The sequence below is a fragment of the Periplaneta americana genome, chromosome 16 (genome assembly GCF_040183065.1).
Source record: "Periplaneta americana isolate PAMFEO1 chromosome 16, P.americana_PAMFEO1_priV1, whole genome shotgun sequence".
NCBI classification, from domain to species: Eukaryota; Metazoa; Arthropoda; class Insecta; order Blattodea; family Blattidae; genus Periplaneta; species Periplaneta americana.
In genome coordinates this window covers 165284603-165294370 of record NC_091132.1, presented here as the reverse complement: position 1 = coordinate 165294370, position 9768 = coordinate 165284603, and the positions used below count along the sequence as shown (strand labels likewise).

Sequence of the window (9768 nt, the reverse complement as noted above, 5' to 3'; positions counted from 1 at the left end):
TATAATGTATCATGTTTTATAGTAAGCTTTCATTTAAAACAACAATAAAAGTTATCTAAAAATATTTAATATGTACAGTAGGGGTGTCCAATACTGAAGCATGCTTTTGTTATATATTTTAGTACGGGACGAAATTCAAATACAAACTGCTGAGCCATTCATACCGAACCCACACTTTCTGAAGTCGAAATTGCGATAGAAAATCTGAAAAAGTACAAGTCTCCAGTTATTGATCAAATTCCAGCAGAATTAATACAAGAGGGTGGAAGTGCATTATCTAGCGAAATTTATAAACTTTTACTTGCAATTTGGGAAAAGGAAATTGTACCAGAACAATGGAAGAACTCCATAATCGTACCTATTTTTAAGAAGGGGGATAAGACTAACTGTAGTAACTTTCGATGAATATCACTTTTGTTGACGTCGTACAAAATTTTGTCGAATACTCTTTTGAGAAGATTTACTCCATATGAAATTATTGGGAATCATCAGAGTGGAATTAGGCGTAATAGATCGACTATTGATCAGATTTATTGTATTCGACACATATTGGAGAAAAAATGGGAATATAAGGGTACAGTACATCAGCTATTCATAGATTTCAGAAAGGCGTATGACTCCGTTAAGAGAGAAGTTTTATATAATATTCTTATTGAATTTGGTATTCCCAAGACACTAGTTCGATTAATCAAAATGTGTCTTAGTGAAACTTACAGCAGAGTCCGTATAGGCCAGTTTCTATCTGATGCTTTTCCAATTCACTGTGGGCTAAAGCAGGGAGATGCACTATCACCTCTACTTTTTAACTTCGCTCAAGAATATGCCATTAGCTAAGTTCAGGATGATAGACAGGATTGGAGTTGAATGGGTTACATCAGCTTCTTGTCTATGCGGATGACGTGAATATGTTAGGAGAAAATGCACAAACGATTAGGGAAAACGCGGAAATTCTAGTTGAAGCAAGTAAAGCGATCGGGTATCTTTCGAAGAGGTGGAAAAATTCAAATATCTTGGAGCAACAGTAACAAATATAAATGACACTCGGGAGGAAATTAAACGCAGAATAAATATGGGAAATGCCTGTTATTATTCGGTTGAGAAGCTTTTGTCATCTAGTCTTCTGTCAAAAAATCTGAAAGTTAGAATTTATAAAACAGTTATAGTACCGGTTGTTCTGTATGGTTGTGAAACTTGGACTCTCACTTTGAGAGACGAACAGAGATTAAGGATGTTTGAGAATAAGGTGCTTAGGAAAATATTTGGGGCTAAGAGGTATGAAGTTACAGGAGAATGGAGAAAGTTACATAACGCAGAGCTGCACGCATTGTATTCTTCACCTGACATAATTAGGAACATAAAATCCAGACGTTTGAGATGGGCAGGACATTTAGCACGTATGGCGAATCCAGAAATGCATATAGAGTGTTAGTTGGGAGGCTAGAGGGGAAAGGACCTTTGGGGAGGTCGAGACGTAGAGGGGAGGATAATATTAAAATGGATTTGAGGGAGGTGGGATATGATGGTAGAGACTGGATTAATCTTGCTCAGGATAGGGACCAATGGCGAGCTTATGTGAGGGCGGCAATGAACCTCCGGGTTCCTTAAAAGCCAGCAAGTACGTAAGTAAGTACTGGACACATGGGGGTCCTCTATTAAAATAGCGGTCTTAATGGTGGGGACACAGTAATTAATGATGGACAGCTTAATATTTTCCAATACTATTAGTTGATTTAACCCACTTCTTGGGTGTTTTCATTTCTGTTAGAGATGCTTCTTACTGTGTAGGACTAAATAAGGTTCTGTATATTCTTATAGATTTGGTTTTTCAAATACAAGACTGCGACCTACATTAGTTGCAAGGGCTTAAACGTCCTACACTCCAGTATCCTGAGTAGAAGATGAATGACGTTGTAGCAGGATTACGAAGTGGTATGACAAAGAAGGAAGCTGCGAGCACTTTCGGTGTCCCTAGATCAACACTAATCAGGAAGCGTAGTGGCACTATTCCTGGAGAAAGAAGAATGGGCCCAGCACGTACGTTGACAGCAGCTGAAGAAAACCTCCTTGCACAATGGGTTTTAGCATTGGCTAGGAAGGGTTTTCCAATTGCCAGGCACTTGTTATGCAATGAGGTGAAGAGGGTGCTTGATGCAGATAAACGACACAATCCCTTCACGAATAACGTCCCGGGAATGACGTGGTTTCATGCATTTATGAAAGGCAATCCTGTAATTACCGAGAAACATGCAGAGAGTTTAAATCGATCACGTGCATCAGTGTCAAAGAAGATTATCGAGAAGTGGTTTCAAGAAGTTGAATTAACTTTAACTGCAGATGGCTTCAGGAACGTTCTAAACCATCCAAGGCGGGTATTTAACGCAGACGAGTCTGGCTTCATGTTGTGCCCAAAAAGTGGTAAAGTCCTTGGACCACGGGGTGGAGGGGACTTTTATCAACAATGAGAAGGAACAGTTAATAGTAATGGGTTGCTTCTCGGCAGGAAGAGAAACTGTGCCACCTATCGTCATTTTTCCGTACAAGAGATTGCCACGAGATGTTGCAGATTCTGTGCCAGATTTATGGGCAATTGGTCTATTGGAGAGTGGCTGGATGAACAGCGAAGTGTTCTTCGAATACATTTCGAATCATTACATGGAATTTTTGAAGAATGAAAACATTGCACGACCTGTGATAATGTTTGTAGATGGCCACCGCTCAAATGACATCGTGCCAGAGCTCCTCTCGCTCCGAAAGCTACTTCGATTCCAAGCCAGAGCAGAACGCTCACGCAGTGGCAGACTCGCATTACAGCTACCTTCCCTGCATTAATGTAACAAGAGCCATGGTTGTTCTAGTCATTCAGTCTGTCAGTATATAATAGTTTATAAGGATATTACATCAATCCATTGTACTGTACAGACTTTATAACACTCTTATTAATTTAATGAAATAAACTTCGCTCTATGCACACACACAAATCATTAGGCTTATTTACATAACCCATACGCACAGACTGCAATCTCCTCACCACGGTTCTACGAGAAGGCGTATGGCTTCCACTTCCCTACTTGCTTTGGACAGAGTTCATCTGCCAATGTAATTAAACATCGCTTGATGAATTCACCTCCGTTGAATGTTTTCAATTCCTTTGCAATTTCGTGGCAAATTTTGTAGCTAATTCTCATAGCCGATTCACGAAGTGCATTATTGTCATCCTGTTAATATATAATATAATATAATATAATATAATATAATATAATATAATATAATATAATATAATATAATATAATATAATGTAATATAATATAATGTAATGTAATGTAATGTAATGTAATATAATATAATATAATGTAATGTAATGTAATGTAATATAATATAATATAATATAATGTAATATAATATAAAAAATTGTGGATCATCTAAAATACAGGTTTAGAAAACTTCAGCAGCAGAGGGACATCTTTAGACATCAAATAGTAACGAATCATGGAAAGTGGCCAGTTGCTCAAGATCAACTCATTTTGAAACACTACAAACAATTCAAAACATTCATACAATCAATAGACTTTAACACATTATAAACATGAATAAAAATAAGTACAACGCATTGTAAACATGAATCCAAATAAGCATACAATTATAAGATTTTAAACTGTGGATCTGTGATGTACAATTCAAATATGACTCAGTCTATTGCAATAGTGTATTGTTAAATGACTGTGAACATGTATGAAATGTAAAAATAGCATATAATATTCAAACACTTGTACAACGTTGTCTTATAATGTATTTAAGCATAAGCTTTATAATTGGCTAGCTTATCATCCATTGTATAGAGTAGAAAATTTTATTTAAATTTGTGAACTTGTAATGTATAATATTTTAATTGTAAATTTGTAAGCTGCAATTTAAATTGTGCATTTGTAATGTATAATATTTTAAATTGTGAATTGTAAGATACAATTTAAATTGCGGATTTGTAATGCATATTTTAAATTTCGGATTTATAATGTATAATATTTTAAATTGTGAATTGTAAGATACAATTTAAATTGTGGATTTGTAATGCATATTTTAAATTTCGGATTTATAATGTATAATATTTTAAATTGTGAATTTGTAAGGTACAATATAATTGTGGATTTGTAATACATATTTTAAACTTTGGATTTGTAAGGTATAATTTAATTTGACTATATCTATTACAATAGTGTATTGCTAAATAACTATGAACTGTGAACTATTCTACATATATCAATTCGATTGATAATATAAACATAGCATGTAATATTGCAACACTTGTACAAAATTTACGTATAATGCATTTAGGCATAAGCTTTGTAACTGGCGAGCGGATTGATTGTATATAGTACATAGATAATTTAATTGTGGATGTGTAATGCGTATTTGTTATGTATTAATTAAGCATAAGATTTATAATTGCTAGTTGATCATATATTGTGTAGAGTAGATAATTTTTATTTATTTTAATTTTTGGATTGTAATATCTATTTTAACCGACTCTGTATACGAGTATTGCAATAATGTACTGCTATATGAATATCAACTATGAACTGAAAAATATGTAGCATAAACATAGCATGTAGAATTGCAAATATTGTATGCAATGGAACTTGCTGTTTTAGCACAATAAAGAAAAAAAATGTAATATAATATAATATAATATAATACAATATAATGTAATGTAATGTCATATAATATAATATAATATAATACAATATAATGTAATGTAATGTCATATAATATAATATAATATAATGTAATATAATATAATATAATGTAATGTAATGTAATGTAATGTAATGTAATATAATATAATGTAATATAATATAATATAATGTAATGTAATGTAATATAATATAATATAATATAATATAATATAATATAATGTAATGTAATGTCATATAATATAAAATAATGTAATATCATATAATATAATGTAATTTAATATAATATAATATAATATAATGTAATGTAATGTACTGTAATATAATATAACATAATATAATATAATGTAATATAATATGATATAATATAATGTAATGTAATATAATATAATATAATATAATGTAATGTAATGTCATATAATATAATATAATATAATATAATGCAATGTAATATAATATAATATAATGTAATGTAATGTCACATAATATAATATAATATATGTAATGTAATGTAATATAATATAATGTAATGTAATATAATATAATGTAATATAATATAATGTAATGTAATATAATATAATATAATATAATGTAATATAATATAATGTAATATAATATAATATAATGTAATGTAATATAATATAAAATGTAATGTAATATAATATAATATAATGTAATGTAATATAATATAATATAATGTAATGTAATATAATATAATATAATGTAATGTCATATAATATAATGTAATGTAATATAATATAATGTCATATAATATAATAAAATGTAATATAATATAATATAATGTAATGTAATGTATTGTATTGTAATGTAATGTAATATAATATAATATAATATAATGTAATGTAGAATAATATATAATAATATAATATAATATAATGTAATGTAATGTAATGTAATAAAATATGATGTAATGTAATATATGATATGATATGATATGACCATAAATTAATACAACGTGCATAAAATGTTTCTCAGGTACATTATATTAGAGTATCCATTCGATATTTATATTGCATTATAAGTTATTATACATTTAGTAATATATAATTTTAAATTATACAAGTATTATGATACATCATAGTGTAATATATTACAGTTCATGTACATAATATGATATATGATATATCATGAACTGTAATATACTATACTATGATATATCATGATACTTACTTGTATAATATAAAATTATATATTACTAAATGTATAATAACTTATAATGCAATATAAATATGAAACAGATACTCTAATATAATGTACCAGAGAAACATTTCCTTTAAGTTGTTGTATTAATTTATGGCGTTCATTACCAACATATTTGTCATATTCAGTAGCATGCTGTAAAGAATATTGTCGTTGGATATTGAACTTGTTAACCAGTTGGAGTGTTTTATACCAAATTAAACACTTTGCTAATCCACTACTCTCTACCAAAAAGAACTCCTCCTCCCATGATACATTAAAAACATTGGGAATAGCGGGACGCTTTAGTGTATGAGCGGAAACTCAGTCTTCAAAGTTCGCCATCATACTGCAGAGTCACCACTGCACCGACACTGAATGACGTACAGTATGCATACGTCACAATGCTCGCAAGACACGCTCTTTAAAGCACACAGCGCTCATTTCTCAGAATCACGTAATGTGCCCAGCCCTGTACTAATTGCACACATCTCTTGCAGCCAGCTGATGTCAGTTTTTCAAGGTTGGCTGGAAGGATGTTGTACGACAGTGGAAATTTGAGAACTACGCAAAGGATGTAACGAAGAAAACATTTTGTGGTCTTTTGCAATCTGTCTTTGCAACCAAAGCTATTGAAGAGGTAATAAAGAATGGGTTTCTACGCACTGGGCTTAATACATTCAAAAGTCAAATTGTCAATTTTGACAAATGTATCCAGAGTAGAGAGCCGATTGATCCTCTGGCAGAGGAGCTTCCGTATCCCAGACCAAGACCTTCATTGAAATGCAGGAGGACAAAATTAATCCTGTCACTTTGGCAGGTTCAAGGAGGTTCGAGATGGTGAGCAGTGGTCACCTGAAGAATCTCCTAAGGATTTGGCGTGACTGCAAGATAGGGGAGGTGGTGAACTCAGTAGGGATATGTTATGGGAAGTTTTACCGCTAGATGGCAGGAGCGTTCCATACAGTGCAACATGTTGTAGGGCTATGTTATGTCATATGCTACAGTTGATTACGTTTTTCCTCTTGTTGGTTTTCTGTGAGTGTCAAAATTATATTCAAAATTATTTTGTATAACCTAGTATAATTTAATATAATTCAATATTTTCTTACATCATAACTTAATTTAATTTACAATAAATAATAACGTAAACCTGTATAATAGCGATTCCCCGAGATGGGTGGAGAAATCTGCAGTATGCAGAATATAGATACGAGTAAATTGAATGTTCATGAACCTAAACGAGAACTTTGAGAACAATATGCACGAATAAAAAAATAGGAACTATGTCGAAGGTGAATATTGCCCTCTTTAATCATTTGTATTTAAGTACCATACGCTAAAAACAGGATATGCAGCCACTAATGTGTTTTTTTATAGGGAAGGGATTATCGATATTGAATTCCTTGTATTTTTTTCTGTAGTTGCAGAAAGATCAAACGCAATTTATAATAGGATGGTATAATATGATCGCAATAGTATCACGATTAGTCGTGCGTTTTGTAGCTTAAGAACATGCAGTTTTGAATAATATGTAGGATGATTTTGAACATTTGAAGTTAAAACATGTTCATCACCATCCTATCCCTCAAAGAAAGGGGGTACTGTTAGCAGCCCCTTTAAAAGATCCCTCTTTTATCCAAAGATCCCAGAAAAAAAAAGTGGCCCATTTTGACAGAAGAAAAAAAAATGCCAAAGAGCAGAAGAAGATTAATCGAAGATCCGAACGATTGGCTTTGCAAGAAATGTGGTAAGAGTTTAAACCTGAAGAAACTGAAGCGACCATGGGTTGAATATGACAAATGCAAAGATACACATCACATTAAATGCATCCCAAAGTCACGTGTAAATACACTTGGCTTGGATGAAGAGGATATGGAGGAAGACTGCGTCATCTTTCACTGTCACAACTGTGCTACACTCAGTGAAGATCAAGATAGTTTTTCTAAGTACATAGGCCTGCTGGGGGAGTCGTTTTCATACCTTGTAGAACTTTTTTTATGCTCGACCATGCCGAAATGTAGTAATTATACACCTGGTAGCAGCCCTTTACTGGACCTCATTAAAGTACACTTATCCATTAGAGTTCAGGTGTTCCACCAATCAGAAAACATCATTGTAGCAATTTGAGAGCGCAAGTATCGATTATTCTCGGATATGCAATCGACAGACAAATAGCGAAACATCGCGGAGGCTGGAAATCCAATACTGTCGCAGATGGTTATGTTCTGTTACTATATTAATTAGCGTTAATTGTAACTAATATACAAATAAATTCAATTTGTCATCTCGTTTTTCAATGTCTAAATCAATTTCAAGGTTATATCAAGATTAATCTATATTTTACTCACTAAATTATATCAAGGTCAATGACATTTGTTTCTACGAAAAAAATCAATACTTTCGCGTCTGCGCACATCTCACAATTTATGAGATATTGCACAAGGTCAGTTCCGCTCCCCAGTCAGATAACGATAACATGAATACTTATGAATAACTTCAAGTTAGAAATATGGTCGAGCATAAAAAGTCGTATGAAACTTGCCTATAACGGTAATTAAGACGCTTGTATGAAAACTACGAAACTCGCTTGCGCTCGTTTCATAAACATACTCGCGTCTTAATTACTACCATTATAGGCTCGATGCATAATGACTATTAAATTAATATAAGTGAAACTATGGCCTAGGCCTAGTGTGATTTTTTCTTGTCTGAATGTTATTTTTGTAAAATTTCAAGTTATGTTTTTCTAGATTTAAGGCTAGTGGTTAAACAATCTTAATTATCTACCACATTATTTCCTTCATATATACAGGGTGTATCAAAAATACGTGTACAAACTTCAGGCATGGGTTCCTTACACCAAAAGAAGGAAAAAAGTTCATATGAACATATGTCCCATAATCCATTGTTTCCCCGTTTAGAACTGTTCAACACATTGGTACACTCATAATGTGCCAACACACAAAACTCATAACCAATGCTTGAAATGTCTTCCTCTTGCTTCTAGACATGCATGCACTCGTCGAATAATGGACTGTCGCACCCTTTCAAATACTCCGGGATGATGTCGAATGGTTTCACAGGCTTCCATGACATGTCGATGAAGAGTTTCTTGATCCGGGATGTCTGCTCCATAAACCAATTGTTTAAGGTGCTCCCAAAGATAAAAATCCAAAGGATTGAGGTCGGGAGAACGTGCTGGCCATTGAACTGGTCCTCCTCTGCCTATCCATCTGTCATGGTAGACACCAGTCAGTGTATCTCGAACGAGGCGACTAAAATGTGCTGGAGCCCCATCATGCATGAACCACATGTTTTGTCTTATGTTCAGAGGCACATCTTCGTGCAGTAATTCTGGAAGAGTGTTTTGGATAAAGTCCCTGTAGATAGCACTTGTAAGACGTGCTGGTAGAACGTATGGACCTACCAGACAGTCACCTACAATTCTAGCCCACACATTAATCCTAAATTGTTGCTGATGTCTAGCCTGAAATACAGCACGAGGATTACGATCTGCCCATACGTGTTCATTGTGGAAATTGGTAATTCCATCTCTCCCAAACGTTGCCTCATCTGTAAACAAAACTGATGAGACAAACAATGGCTTGGCTATTTGTGCTAGAAACCATCGACAAAAGTTCTCCCGTGGTGGATAATCGGCAGGCGAAAGGTCCTGCACACGTTGCATATGATACGGATACAAGAGCTGCTCGTGAAGTACCCTCCATGCTGTACTGTGTGATGTACCAGTTGTCACAGCCAATTGTCTTGTACTGATACCTGGATCGTCTTCAGCACAGTGTAAAATGTCTTCTTCGAGATTCGGCATACGAACAATTCTTGGTCTTCCTCGATCACCAGTCTGTGGTGCAACGGT

The 9768-nt window shown here is 33.2% G+C and overlaps 1 protein-coding gene across 6 annotated transcripts in view; it reads right to left on the bottom strand.

The window, feature by feature from the left end:
• The window catches only part of LOC138691769 (gastrula zinc finger protein XlCGF28.1-like), a 218554-nt gene that overhangs the window by 20178 nt on the left and 188608 nt on the right, over nt 1-9768 (bottom strand). The gene's annotated exons all lie outside the window — the stretch shown is intronic.